Below are 14,739 nucleotides of genomic sequence, written 5' to 3' on the forward strand. Positions count from 1 at the left end.
GGGTGACCATGCCCCCGCCCCGCCGGACAGTCGCCCATCGGTTTTCTTACTGACCGATCGCGAAAGAGGTGGTGGTTTCCTAATCGACCCAGGGGCGGAAGTTGGTGTAGTGCCGGCGTCGCCAGCCGACCGCAAACGACCGTGCGCAGCACCGTTGCAAGCTGTCAATACGACGATATCGATGTACGGGCAACGCTCCATCTCGCTGGACCTGGACCTCAAGAGGACGTTTCGGTGGATTTTCGTCGTGGCTGATGTAAAATTTGCCATCCTGGGAGCGGGCTTTTTGCGCAACTTCCGACTTTTTGTCGATCATTCTTCTTGTTCTTGTGCAGGACCCCCTGTCACAAGCAGAAGTGCGCGGGAAGCCATCTAGGCATCCACCCTTCAGCCCCACGCTTGTAGCACTGCCGGGCGCTACACGATGCACTGTCATCCTCGGCGATTTCCCCGAACTGACGCGGCCACCACAGGCCAGCGCGGCCGTCAAACAATGTATGCCACCACATTGTCACCACAGGCTCACCAGTTCACGCACGCCCACTTCGCCTGTCCCCGCAAAAGGCAGCAAGCAGCTCGACAGGAATTCGACCACATGCTCGAGCTCGGCATAATCCGCCCGTCCGCTAGTCCGTGGGCGTCTCCACTGCACATGGTGCCGAAGTCTACATCAGGAGACTGGCGACCCTGCCACGACTATCGAGCCCTCAATCGAGCAACCATGCCCGACCGCTATCCGGTACCTCACATTCATGATGTCACGTCCAGTCTACATGGTGCGGCGATTTTCTCCAAGGGCGCCCTCGTGCGGGCGTACCATCAGATCCCAGTGGCTCCAGAGGATGTATCGAAGACTGCGATAACCACGCCCTTCGGCCTGTTCGAGTTCCTACGCATGCCGTTCGGCCTGCGAAACTCCGGAAAGACATTCCAGCGTTTTATCAACGGCGTTTTGCATGGCCTCGACTTCTGCCATGCATACCTCGACGACCTACTCATCGCAAGCACTTCACCGAAAGAGCATGAGGCGCATCTGCAATCGTGTCTGAGCGCCTGGCGGAGCATGGCATTCTGGTGAACACGGACAAATGCGAGCTGGGTGCCGAGAAGCTGACTTTTCTTGGCCATGTTGTTTGAAGCTCTGGCATTCAACCTCATCAAGACAAGGTTTTTTTTTATTTTTTTTATTTTTTTTAATAATAATAATAATACTTTATTGATGACTTGAGAATTACAGTGGAAGAAATCGGGCCTGCCAAAGCCACAGTGGGCTTGAACGGCAGTGCCTGGCAGACAGCGACAGAGCCATCAGAAACACATTAGACAACAGTGAGAAAAAAAAAACACAAATGACAGGCTTCCCATCACGCACTAAAGTGTCTAAGAGCCTTTCTAAGACCATATTTCGTTTTCACATCTTGTATGCTTTGAGGGAGTAAATTAAACATTGCTGGGACATAATAGTTACGGAGTCTTCGACCATATCTCGTTTTACAGCGGGGTGTAACGTAAGGTTTCTTTGGTCTCAGGGAACGAACAGGCACATAAGGAATTTTATACTGACTTATCCAAAAATGCTTTAAGACAACAGTTTCTAGCAGCAAAGAATTGAAATCAGGTAAGGACAAAGTTTTGAACACATCAGATTTGGGGGAGACATCATAAGCAACATGCTTCAGAATGCCACGAAGGACGGAGTTGACCCGGTTTACCAAATGTTGAGCGCCATGACCATATGTAGATATCCCGTACCGGATCACACTGTAGCATAAGGCATGTGCTACAAGCTTTCGGACAGACAATGGCATGTAAAATTTTATATTATACAAAACACAAGACACTGCGCGAAGTTTTTGACAAATATATGCGAAATGAGAGTTCCAGGATAAATCACTGTCAAAAAACACGCCAAGGTATTTAATTGAACAAGCGTATTGCACTGGGGCACACGAACAGTGATTGCAATGTGATGTGTGCAAATATAATGGGGACGATAGGGTAACTTGCTTGACAGGGTTGTGGAAACAGATTAGTTGAGTTTTGGACGCATTGATATGGACTACATTATTCTGAAACCAGTCCATCACTTTTGTTGTTGCCATTTGTAAAGAAGAGATGGCGTCAGTGTATTTTCGAGCGTGTGAAACAAGGACAGTGTCATCAGCATACTGATATAATTTGACGTTCACAACATTAGACAAATCGTTAAAATATAAATTAAATAATAACGGACTTAAAATTGAACCTTGGGGGACGCCAGCTTTAATTTTGGTCAGGTTGCTACGAAATTTTCCAATAGACACAAGTTGGTGCCTATGAGACAAGAAGTTTTTCAGAAGCCGCAAAAACGCACCCCGAAAGCCTAGCAAAGAAAGTTTGGTTAGCAGTATACTATGGCAGACGCTGTCAAACGCTTTGCGGACGTCTAGAAACAATGCACAAGCAATCTGATTGTGTTCAAACGCAGAGTTTAGTGTATCGGAAAAATCTTCAAGCAGCAACTGCGTACCCCGATTCGGCACAAAACCATACTGGCTAGGAGATAACACGCCATGATTGCTTAAAAAGCTGCTCATTGTCGTGAGCAGATGTTTTTCCAATATCTGCCCAATGCATGAAAGGATTGAAATAGGTCGGTAGTTTTCGATATTGTTACGTGCGCCACTTTTAAAAAGAGGAATGACCAGCGCATTTTTCAGATTATCTGGAATGATACCAGTGGTAATAATATTGTTTAAAATGAGTAGTAGCACATCTTTTATTGCTTCGAAAGTTCTGCGCAGCTCTAATATTGAAATGCCATCAATTCCTGGAGACTTATTTGGTTTTAGACTGAAAAGGATTGATTTGAGGTCATGTTCCGAAAACATGGGAAGAAGGGCGGATTCTGAAATACTAGTCTGCAATGTGCAAATATCTGGATGAGGTCTCGCTACACCAGACACCTTTGAAAAAAATGAGTTAAAATCATTAGCGGTGGCAGTACCATTTGAAGAAAAACGAGACATCAGATCAACATGGCGATTAGCGTTTATATCACCACCTCTAAGATTGTTAATTAGGGACCATGTTTTCCTGCTGTCACAACGAGCGTCCGTGAATTTCGCTCGTAAGTTATTACGTTTTGCAAGACGTATCATATCATTGACCTTATTTCGAAGCTCTTTGAACCGAAGCCGCAAAACAGTACAATTAGGACTTCTCTTTGTTTGAGCCCATAACAAGTCTTTTGCCTGTATTGCCGCGAGTATTTCTGTCGACATCCATTTTTGGTCCAATTTACGTTGTTTTATTTTACAGACCCGTGTAGCTGCAAGCCGGAAATCGGTGAACAGTGTTACAAAGTTGTGATAGGCGTCGCCTGGAGGAACAGTCATCAAAAAGTTATGCCAGTCGTGATTTATTACAAATTTTTCGAAAGCCAAGGGGTCAACAATTGAGATTTGTTTGATTTCGTTTAGAGCGACCAAGTTGGTAGTGTCATCTGTTAGAGAGCAGCAGACCATGTAATGATCAGCGAGTTTCGTTGTAATAACGGCAGATTTGACACTTAAGTTATGTGCACGTATATTTATATGATCTATGCAAGATGTGACAAGATGACCAGCAAGGAATTCTTCGCGTGTAGGTTCACAGATCGTGTTTTGCAAGCCCCATTTGGAAATGACGTCCAAATAATTGCCAACTGTCGTTGCTGAAGGGCGTAGCGTATCTATGTTGACATCCCCAATTAGGCAAACATGGTCCATTGACCACATCGAGGCCAGGGCAACATCAAGTTCATCCAGGAATATACGACCGTTGCAACACGGTGGGCGATAAACCGCAAGCAGAATTAGTGACAAGGAAGGTGCGCAAAGACGCACTGCCACAATTTCAGCTTGGGAAAACGAGAAAGTCAGCTCAGTTGTCGCCCATGTGTCCCGGATGAAAACTGCCACGCGTCCTCCCCTTTTAATTGGCCTAGTGTATGAAAAAACTTGGTATCCAATAATCTGATACTGATTGATGCAGTCGGACGGAATGTTAATCTCGGTAAGCACGATCACATCGAAATAGGAGTTCAAAGGAGTAATTAAGGCCTGAAAATGGTCCCAATGTTTTCTAATACTGCGAATGTTGACGTGAACAGCACGGAAGGCGCAACAATTAGGATTTGGAAAGAAACTAAGAACCTCGTTTAGATTAGTACATGTCTTGAAGGCAACTTTGTTCATGTTCATGCAATACTCTCGAGATCAGATGCCTTATTGATATACAGAATAGGTGCATCTTCATCCCTCTTAGCCAGTATCCTGCCGTTTTTGGTCCAAACGAATTTAAATTTTGTTTCTTTGCCCTTCTGCCTTGCCAGCCGATACAGCTCCCGTTGGGCACGCGAAAGATTATCGTTGAAGTACAGCCGCGGAAAGGTACTATCTTGAGCAAGTTCACGCAAAGTTCCTCGTGCAGAGAGCCATTGCTGTTTGGCTGAAACAGTGTGCATTTGCACAAGGACTACAGGAATGGCATTGCTGCGTGCGGGAAGTCGGTGAACGGCAGAAACATCGGTCAGTTTGAAATCAGAAATGTTTAGCTTCGCCGCCAGTCCTGACAAGAAGGAAGGCAAATCCTCGTTGGGGTTATATTGCAGGCCATGAATCTCAAAATTGCAGCGCCGGCTGTATTGCTCTAATTCGCTAAGTTCACAGCCAACCTTCTCAAGCAGCTCAGCCTGGGCAACAATCTTAGAGGAGAGTGTATCTACTTGCGTGCCAAGCTCGCCGACTGCTATCTGGTTCGCAGTTACAGTGGATGACACCGATTCATATTTAGCAGCAAGGGAATCGAGCGACCCCTGTATCAGCAGAACAGTTTCTGCAGTTTTTTCTCCGATAGCTTCGAAGGTCAGTAGTTCTTCCACTCGACTAGCCAACATTTCGACTGTAGTCGTCAGCCGGTCCAGTTTATCGTTTACAGTCAAAAGTTGCTGTTCTAGTACTCCATCCGATTTATTGCCCATTGCAGGTTGCTTGACAGCTTGAGTCTTGCATGCAAGGCATACCCAAGATCCCCGTTTTGCTGCCGACATTTTCGAAAAGGTTGATTCAGTGACCGTCGAGCAGTTTTTACCCAGGTGGAAAGCTTCATTACAAACAGAGCACGTCAGAAACTTATCGTCTCGCGGCAATGGCTCAGCACAAGCGGTACTATCAGGCATTGTGGTGCAGTCGGCGGCAGAGAGCAAAATAGAAAAACGAACGTGGGTAGGTGGTCGTTTGAACTCACCTGTCGACAGCAAAATAACAGTTCAATACATGGTACAGCCTTGCCGCCGACTGCGATGGGAGTCAGCGAGAGCAGTCCTTTTGTAGACGGTAGTCAGACTTGATTGGGCTGCCGAGATCAGGTGACCAAGGCGATGGGAGCGACGTAGGGCGACAGGGAACGAAGCCGATGTTGGTCCTTTGGTATCTTGATGCAAGAATCGGTGAACCAGGCAGCCAACACGCGTCGATGCGTGTTCCCTGATAGCCGGATCGGTAGCCTTGAGTGCGTGCGCAACCGGACAGCCTGTCGACAGCAAAATAACAGTTCAATACATGGTACAGCCTTGCCGCCGACTGCGATGGGAGTCAGCGAGAGCAGTCCTTTTGTAGACGGTAGTCAGACTTGATTGGGCTGCCGAGATCAGGTGACCAAGGCGATGGGAGCGACGTAGGGCGACAGGGAACGAAGCCGATGTTGGTCCTTTGGTATCTTGATGCAAGAATCGGTGAACCAGGCAGCCAACACGCGTCGATGCGTGTTCCCTGATAGCCGGATCGGTAGCCTTGAGTGCATGCGCAACCGGACAGCCTGCGGACAGCAAAATAACAGTTCAATACTTGGTACAGCCTTGCCGCCGACTGCGCTCATCGCAAGCACTTCACCGAAAGAGCATGAGGCGCATCTGCAATCGTGTCTGAGCGCCTGGCGGAGCATGGCATTCTGGTGAACACGGACAAATGCGAGCTGGGTGCCGAGAAGCTGACTTTTCTTGGCCATGTTGTTTGAAGCTCTGGCATTCAACCTCATCAAGACAAGGTTAAAGCGGTCTAGAAGTTTACACGACCCACCACTAAGCGCCAGCTCCGCGAGTTCCTTGGCCTTGTAAATTACTACCGACGTTCCGTACCTCGCTGCGCGGCCATTCTGCACCCTATCCACCTTCTGCTGTCGACACACGAAGGTGCTGCTAGGGAGCTGCTCTGGACAGACGACGCCGAAGCGGCTTTTCAAGAGATCAGGAGACACCTCGCCGACGCCACACTTCTCGCCTACCGGCAACCGGGAGTCCCACAGTGGGTCATGGTCGACGGCTCGGACGCAGCTGTGGGTGTTGTCCTTCAACAACTCAACAAAGGAGTATGGCAACCGATCGCTTTCTTTTCTCGGAAATTGACACCCACCGAGCAGCGTTACAGCACTTTCGGACGCGAGCTGTTGGCCTTCTACAGAGCACCCCGGCACTTTCGTCATTACTTAGACGGGACGGAATTCTTTGTAATGACTGATCACGAGCCTCTCACCTACGCCTTACGCTCCCTCAAATCTGATGGCGGCACGCACACAGCCCGCGAGCTGCGGATGATGTCCTACATATCGGAATTCACCACGGACATTCGCCACATAAAAGGAGTAGACAACGCTGTCGCCGATGCTCTGTCGCGCAGCCCAGTAAATGCCATCACTCACACGGGACTAGACCTCGCAAAAGTGGCGGCAGCTCAACGCGAAGATGACGAACTGCGCCGTTTGCAGGAAACATCGACGTCACTCATCCTACAGTGGTTTCCTTTGCCCGGAGCAGCAGACATTTGTTGCGATACATCTACAAGTATTCCTCGACCATTCGTGCCTGCTTGCCTCCGTCGGGAGGTATAGGCTTCGTTGCACGAGCTTTCACGCCCAGGAATCCGGGCGACCCCGAAACTGCTCACGGCACATTTCGTATGGCCTGGCATCAACCGCGATTCCCGACAGTGGACTCGCGAGTGTCTTAGGTGTCAACGGTCCAAGGTTAAGCGTCACACTGTGACACGTTGGAGACTTTCCCTGGGCCAGATGCTCGATTCGAACACATCCATATGGACTCAGTCGGACCATTGACACCTTGCCAGGGCCAAACGTACTTGCTCACTTTGGTCGACCGTTTGAGGCGGTGGGCAGAAGCTATCCCGATTCCCGTCATTACAGCCGAATCTGTTGCTCGCGCTTTTGTCAACCACTGCATATGTCGTTTTGGTGCACCTTCCTCCATTACAACGGACAGAGGAAGCCAGTTTGAGTCTGCGCTGTTTGCCAGTCTGACGAAACTCATCGGCGCCTCGCGCATCAGGAGTACGGCCTACCACCCAATTAGCAATGGAATGGTCGAGAGGTTTCACCAGCAGCTGAAAGCAGCACTTATGGCAAGTGAACATGACTCTTGAGTGGAAGCATTGCCTATCGTGCTCTTGGGCATACGCACAGCGTGCAAGGCAGATATCGGCTGCAGTGCTGCGGAACTTGTCTACGGCACTACGCTACGTGTGCCCGGTGATTTCTTTGCATCTGGCCAACAGCAAGCTCGCATTTCGGCCAGCGACTACGCATCTCGCCTCCGTGACATCATGAAGAAGCTTCGAGCTACACCTCCGCGACAGCCCACAGAGAGGAGGTGAGCAACGAGCTTGATTCATGCAGTCACGTGTTTCTGCGGAAGGACGCTGTACGACGACCACTACAAGCACCGTACGATGGGCCATTCAAGGTTCTCCGTCGTGGGCGGAAAACGTTCACTATCGAAATGCGAGGGCGGCGGGAAGTTGTCTCGTTGAGGAGACACAAATAGGCAGCAATTTGTATAAATAGTAAGCCTATTTAGTAAGCTGTGTTGAGGAATAAGTTGAACAACTTATCCGCGAATTATACCAAGGTCCTACTTTTTGGAACACCTACACTTCATAAATACCTGACGCAACCTTCCATACTGCAGATTACGTTATGGCAGCCATCCAAGGTGTCCCTGCATTACCGCTTGCTCGTCCGTTATGTGTACGCTTTTACGGGTCACGGCCTCGCCACTACAAAATGCCTTGGGCAAGCTCAGAGGTAATTTATAGCAGGGGCACCTTAAAGCTGTCACATTGTGAACACATGCAAGGAGCATCTAAAAATAGTCACGAAAACAATGTTTCTACTAGTGAAGGGCGGCAACACAGGGATCCCTTCGTCGCAGTTAAATTTTTAACAGACACGGAGCAGTAACCCATTACAAATAAATGTTTGTTTACATAGCAATTCATTTTTTTCCATGACAGTTTAAACAACTTTCTCGTCTCATATTTAGTTACGTATCAGTTATGTCAACACGCCTTCTCCTAAAAAGTAAACTGTACTATTAGCCAGCTCTTATTGCTTACATTTCTTTCCCTAAAGGTGTTCGTAAACCGAAGACCTGGTAAACAGAAATTATTTACGACGTCGAAGAATTTATATGCGAGCAAATGTCTTTGCAGTAAGAATCCGTGAAGAAGAAGATGAATCGTTATTATGCAACTTCAGCAAAATATCTGGAGCTCACGCCCAGGAGCGCATGACAAACACGACTATTTCCGAACGTAATATTTTTGATCGGACGAAAACGCCTAACAAGACTTTTAAGTTCGCATTGAGGCAGTAAACTTCTGGAACTAAATTCTGACAACCACCACTTAGCAAGCATCAGCACAGGTTACACTGTTGTCGTGGGAGGTCTCTTTACTACGTTCGCGCACTTTATGCACACACGAGAAACACGCACAACCCGCGCGCAGGTAGCAAGAGCGATTACGTAGCTTCCCACTGATATAACGCGGTCGAAAGGATCTCTCCATGTTGGCAGTACTGCGTCGACGATATTACTTCCAACATCGGTGCTGCTGCATAGCGGACGACGGGAGGCACATTAATAATGCGCATTATTTCTTTGCGACGTTCACCAAAGTTCCCACAACCAGACACAAAGGGAACGGCTTCTACGGCATGAAAATCGTTGGCCCACATTTGCCTGGCGCGCCCCGCATACGGTAAGTTGGCAGCAAGACAGGAGCTCTCTTGTGGCACTTTTGTGCATGCTAACTACGTCACATTTCAACACAGCAAACACAAAAACATACGAACAAAGAAGCGGATCGTAACAGCACAGAAGTATCAGCTCGTTGTACGTTGAACATGGATGGATGGATGCTATAAGCGTCCCTTTTGAAACGGTTGGTTGGTTGCACCACTAAGCTTTTGTTATTGCTTGATTTCCTACCTACGCTAAATATAAAAAAGAAACTCACGATAAAATTCCAGCAACGAAACTTTCTGAACGTCAATTATGAACTTTGTTTTTGTACGTCTCTGTTGTTTGTCGTTCCCCTACATCCACCAATCTTCCAATCGCCTTTCACTAATGTCTAGTGCGGTCATATTTGCTTTCCCCTGCTCTCACTGTACCGTAAGACTTCAAGGAGGCCAGAGGTGCCTAAATCGGCCACTGGGAAGATAACTTCACGTGCTAATAAAACACGCTCCATCGTTTCCCTAGCTTTGCCGGTGCAACCACATATTCTTCGTTCTTATATATCGCTTCATAAGTGCGTGTTCTAAGGCATCCTGATGTCGCTTCAAAAAAGCAAGAGCTTCCCTTTGAATTATCATCAATTGTTTATTTCCTAATTTTTTTTTCATCTTAAGCAGTTACTCATAGCAGATTTCTGAGCAGCAGCATTTGCATGTGGAAATTTTCCTGCAGAAAACATAACAACGCATGCAAATCAGTGCTTTGTCCGCATACTGGAAATGCCACTTAAGCGTAGAAACGAACATTGCACGATACAGATGAACCACTGCTCTACCGCACCGAACTGTGGGGCTTTACTTATTGCGCGACCGTCGTATTTTTCTTTTGCGTTTTTCAGCTTGTCTGAAATAACAGAACTACCGCCACGCGCCACTGGTAAATCAGAAACTTGGAAGCATTACATCAAGTAATCGCACTAACGAAGGAAAATAGAAAATATAAATGGCGTCCCGTCATTGGCTTTGATGACACCTTTAAAGTAATTATGAAGGAGAACTACAGAAAACAGAACTCTCCGTCGTATCATTGCAGCGAAAGCTTATCACGTGCATAAGGCGATAGTAGAGCGTTTCAGGTTGTCCGTAAGCATCCTACCGTTTATAGAACCCCGGATTACCGGAGCAGTGGACGGCAGTAGGAAAGGTTGTAGGAAAATGTGGCGCTTTGTCCAACTGCACTGCATCCGAAAATTTTTTTTGCGTCATGTGAGCGTTCTCGCCGAAGGAAGAGCATAAAATGATGGCACGTTGGGGAATATTTAGATACCAATGCAGTTAAGGGCAGCATATGATAGGTCACTGTAGCATTGGCTTTACGTGCTTGCTGGTTGGTATTCGCCGACACCAAAACTCGCTACCAGTGTTGCTGGTGTCCCATAGCTCTGCAGTAACCCGGTGCTTCGCAAGAACTCGTACGTTTATTAATTATTCGGAATGGCTTGCTGCCTTGTTTCCTTTCTTTCCATTGCTAGGATTTATATAAAGCGCTTATTCATGCATTGTTAGTCACTCATAGTAGGTACGCATGACAGTTCTGTAACTCTCCTCCCGCACTTTTGAATAAATAAACAAAAAAGCTTTTACAGGTAAGCTGAAACTCTGTAATATACCTGCAACCTAAAAACACGTATTCGACTATTATTTGATGTTAACGAAGCTAATAAAATGACCACCAAGTATACTGCACTAAAACATGCAGTAATTCAGGCTGAAAAAAGAATCACCGGTGTCTTTTTCTGTGAGTCGTAAGAGTAAGCAAAATTAGAATTCATTTTTAACGTACCCCTCCAAACTCTTAAGATCGTTATGGTTTCGGAGTCTACTTGAAAAATGTGCCTCATCTCAACGCAGCTGTACAATGGAACCGAGATGCTGATCGCTGCTTATCGCACAGAGTGGCCACCGTATCACGGTGATGACACAAGATGCTGGACCTCAACAAAACAAAAATACGTCTTTCCTGGCTACACACACCTGTTAGCATATCAAGGTTTAGGGGCGGTAAGTAGAAATTATAAAATTTTTTTAAAAACTCAACCATTCAGTAAGCGTCGTAAAATTCAATTGCTGTCACAATCAATGTTATTAAGCGCTTTTTAAAATATTGGCAGCAAAAATATTGCACCTTCCACTAAGAGAAATAGCTCACGTTTCAGGGAGCGAAAAAATACATTCATGACTGAAAAAACACATTATGTAAAAGCACGAAGGCAGTCGTGTCATTGGAACCACCGATTTTGAGCCTTTCCGTAAGCCATGTATTTTGGCATTCTTTGCAGATAGTCGATGTGCAATCACCTTGGGAGCAACGGTACGTGTTTTCACTGCTTATTGTTTTATATACTATATAACCACTATGTATAACTTTATATACTATATAACCACTATAGTTAGTGGTTTCAAAGACTAGCTGCAGAAGGACTTGTCACGCTAAATACCACCTAAAATAAACGTCACGCAATAACACAGGAGCCAGCAGAGTAACGTGTGTTTCTGACCAAAGAGGCACCGTGCGGTAAAAGCGCGCTGCGATAGCTGTTTGTTCGTTATAAGCAGAACGTCAACGGACGAGGATTACTAGCGAACGCAGGGTAAGTACTCCTTAGAATTCTTCGTGCAGTCACCGTACATTTACCATCAGTAACTTCCCACAGGCTACTTTGTGACTCTCGTGGGCACAGCGACACGATGGCCCACCTTATCTTCGAGCGCCCTAGTTTCGACCCACAAAAAGCCGCGGTCTCCTACCCGCTCGACGACTTCGGCAAGCGCCGACTTACAAAGATCAAAATCATTGAACTCTGGCCTACGCGGGCTTCAGAGCGAGTGGCTATAAAATCACTACTGGGTTCGTTCAAAGATACCGCATTTCGCCGCAAATTGTAACGGTGTGGCACTGTGCAATGAGTGACGTTGCACGTGACTGTATCTGACACTGAGCAGGATACCTGTGGCGCCTTGGCAGACTGTAAAAGCGCACGCAGCGCACGCAATCTTCTACCGTTTACCGCTACTTCTGCACTCCTTTTCTTTTATCTAATCTTTCGGACCCATGGAATAGCTCACTGGAGCTATTCTTTGGTTGACGTCCCTGCCTTTTCTAGTTTTGTCACTCTCTACTCCCCGCTTTCCGGCTTCATCATCTTTGGATAGTTTAAGAGATTGTTGGAACGAGAACGAAAGGGAATCCCGTGAAAAGAACTGCCCCAATGCTTCTTCCCTATTAACAGGCTGCTTTGTACTAACACGAAAAAGTTGCATAACATAGAAACCTTTACACAACCTAAATGCTCAGGCATAACGCCTGCTGCAGTTAAGGCGAAGAATGCGGCGTGACAATCGGTAGCCGCATACGCGATTACGAATGAAGAATTCAAAATGACGTAGCAAAGCGCAGTATCGCATTGAAAGGAATCATCATGCGTATACGGGATTATGGACAGCGAATTTATTTGTGGGGCTTAGGGTAGCGAACAATGTACTAGGCTATGAGAGATACCGAATCGGAATGATCCATTTCATTTTATTACCTTGAAGAGCCCCTCACGAGGTCTCGATATTTTGAGGTGACAAGCTCCGTGCCTACAATGCGCGCTAACGAACGTGTCTGCTAAGTAGTAGATCACTACACGCCGCAGAATAGAGCTGAAATTCCGCACCGAACGCCGTTTGGCCTTCTCCTCGCGGCCGCCTCGCTCCCAGCCGGAGAGTCGACGGATATCACACAATTGCGCCCATGTACGTCACAATGCTGTGACGTCGCTCGTAGCGACACGTGACCTCAAAAGTTATTCAAACATCTGCTGTTTGTATAATCTTTTGCTTCATTAGAAGCATCACAGGTAAGAGTAATTCCCCTTGTTGCCACGTCGCGCATTCGCACGCGCAGACAACGAAATTAGGCCATTCTCCACCGTGTTCCCGCGCGCAATCATGCTCTCTAAACGCTTGTGTCTGCCTCAGTATTGGCCTAGCACTGACTTATACCGCTAGTCAGATGTTGGCCTGGACAGCGCGCAAAATCATGTGCTGCGAGAAACGAGACAAACGCAACAGCTCGCGCGCAACGCCGTAACCGGAAGTGCACCGCGCAGCAACAAAAGCGAGGACGAAAAATAAAGGGGTGCCCGTGACGCACGCGTCACGCGATCCTCGAGATCCGGTATTGGGGAAGGCAGGGAAGGAATTTCGCTTGCGGAAGCTAGACGGGGAAAACAGAGAGAGTGTTTGTAGGCAGTGGCCCTCGAATCCTGAAATTATGGGTTCGTGGCACCGAAATATTTCTACCTCGGCTATTGATAAGCCAATTTGAATAATTCTTGCTGCAGAGAGCTACAATGTAAAGCCGTAAAGCTTCCAGTGTATAACCGAAATTTGCTATGTGGCCGGGTGAGGGGCCACTTAAAGGCCACCTGAATAAGGCGTAATGCAAAAGTTCTGTATTTGATTGGCTGGAAGGACAAAAGAATGGAAACAGTTCATTCATAGCGTTGGTTTTGAGTCTGGCCGCCATGATGCTATTATTGGGCGTATCAGGGCTATTAGCCACATGTCTCCTTCGTTCCGGTTTTGTGTGATGCCATCAGGCAAATAAGGACGCTCCGCATTCGCCCGCCATGACACCTAGTGGTGCTGACTAGCACTCCCAAGGCTATATCTAGTCGGCATAAACACCCAAGATAATGACCGCATTGATAGCCGTCACCGTAGCAGAATTTGTAGCGTAACCTACCCGTAACGCCGAGGTTGTGCGTTTGGATCACACCAGGGGCAAGTTATCTTTTCGTACACATTCATTTTTCTCTTATTATTGTCTACATTTGATTTTCTAACTAATTTCGCATGCATTTTTTTTGCATTATTCCCTGTTGGTTTTATCTGGCCTCATTTGGCCGCACTGAGATCTATAGATGCATAACCCTCTGTAGGAGCGATTTTTACGAGAGGCAACATTAAAATGAGTAACCCGACGACGTTCTCGGAGCAAGTCCTGCCCCTCACTCTTTCACGAGTGCGGGCGCTAAAGAGCGTAGACGCATTTAAGACAATATAGCAATGTAAAACAAAACTCAGACAATTTCTTAACCAATGTATACGCCTTTTCATCAGAAGTTTAGCTTCATTAACCTATTATTTACAAGTTATATATTGTACTTGGCTTGCGTAAGTGCTTTCCGACGAAGACAAGTCTAGTTTAAGGAATCTGACTGTACAGTGATGTTTCTTGTGTTAGGCAAATGCGATTGTCTCCTCTACATTGCAGGTTCATAAACGTCACCTACTATGTGGGTTATAATCACTACACTGCCGTTGTGCATTTTGACGGCTATGGTGAGAATGCATGCTTTTTACTTGATAACTTTTGCAGATAGAGATATGTTAAATGAAGATGTTAGTGATCGCTCTAGGTCAGAGAGCCAGTACACATTGTCAGTAACTTGCAGACAAAAATCTTGATAATCTGAAATCACAGCGCAGCGCATCCAATTTTCCTCTGCTATTTCTTTTTTTTCTTTTTTTTTGCAAAGCTTCAATAATTTCTTACGTGACTACCGTGTAGAATTTCTCCTGCATTTGCTCCTATTAACTATAAGACCACCTATATAGCAGCATCCGCCATGCGATGGG

General features: G+C 46.7%; 1 long non-coding RNA gene across 1 annotated transcript; it reads left to right on the plus strand.

Annotated features, from left to right (window-relative positions):
• The first annotated feature begins 10,966 nt into the window (after positions 1-10,966).
• Positions 10,967-14,442, plus strand: LOC142591239 (uncharacterized). Its single transcript, XR_012830410.1, has 3 exons — positions 10,967-11,112; positions 11,391-11,422; positions 14,375-14,442. It is a non-coding gene; the product is annotated as an uncharacterized LOC142591239 (long non-coding RNA).
• The last annotated feature ends 297 nt before the right edge of the window (positions 14,443-14,739 follow it).

Source organism: Dermacentor variabilis, chromosome 8 (assembly GCF_050947875.1).
Source record: "Dermacentor variabilis isolate Ectoservices chromosome 8, ASM5094787v1, whole genome shotgun sequence".
Classification (NCBI taxonomy): Eukaryota; Metazoa; Arthropoda; class Arachnida; order Ixodida; family Ixodidae; genus Dermacentor; species Dermacentor variabilis.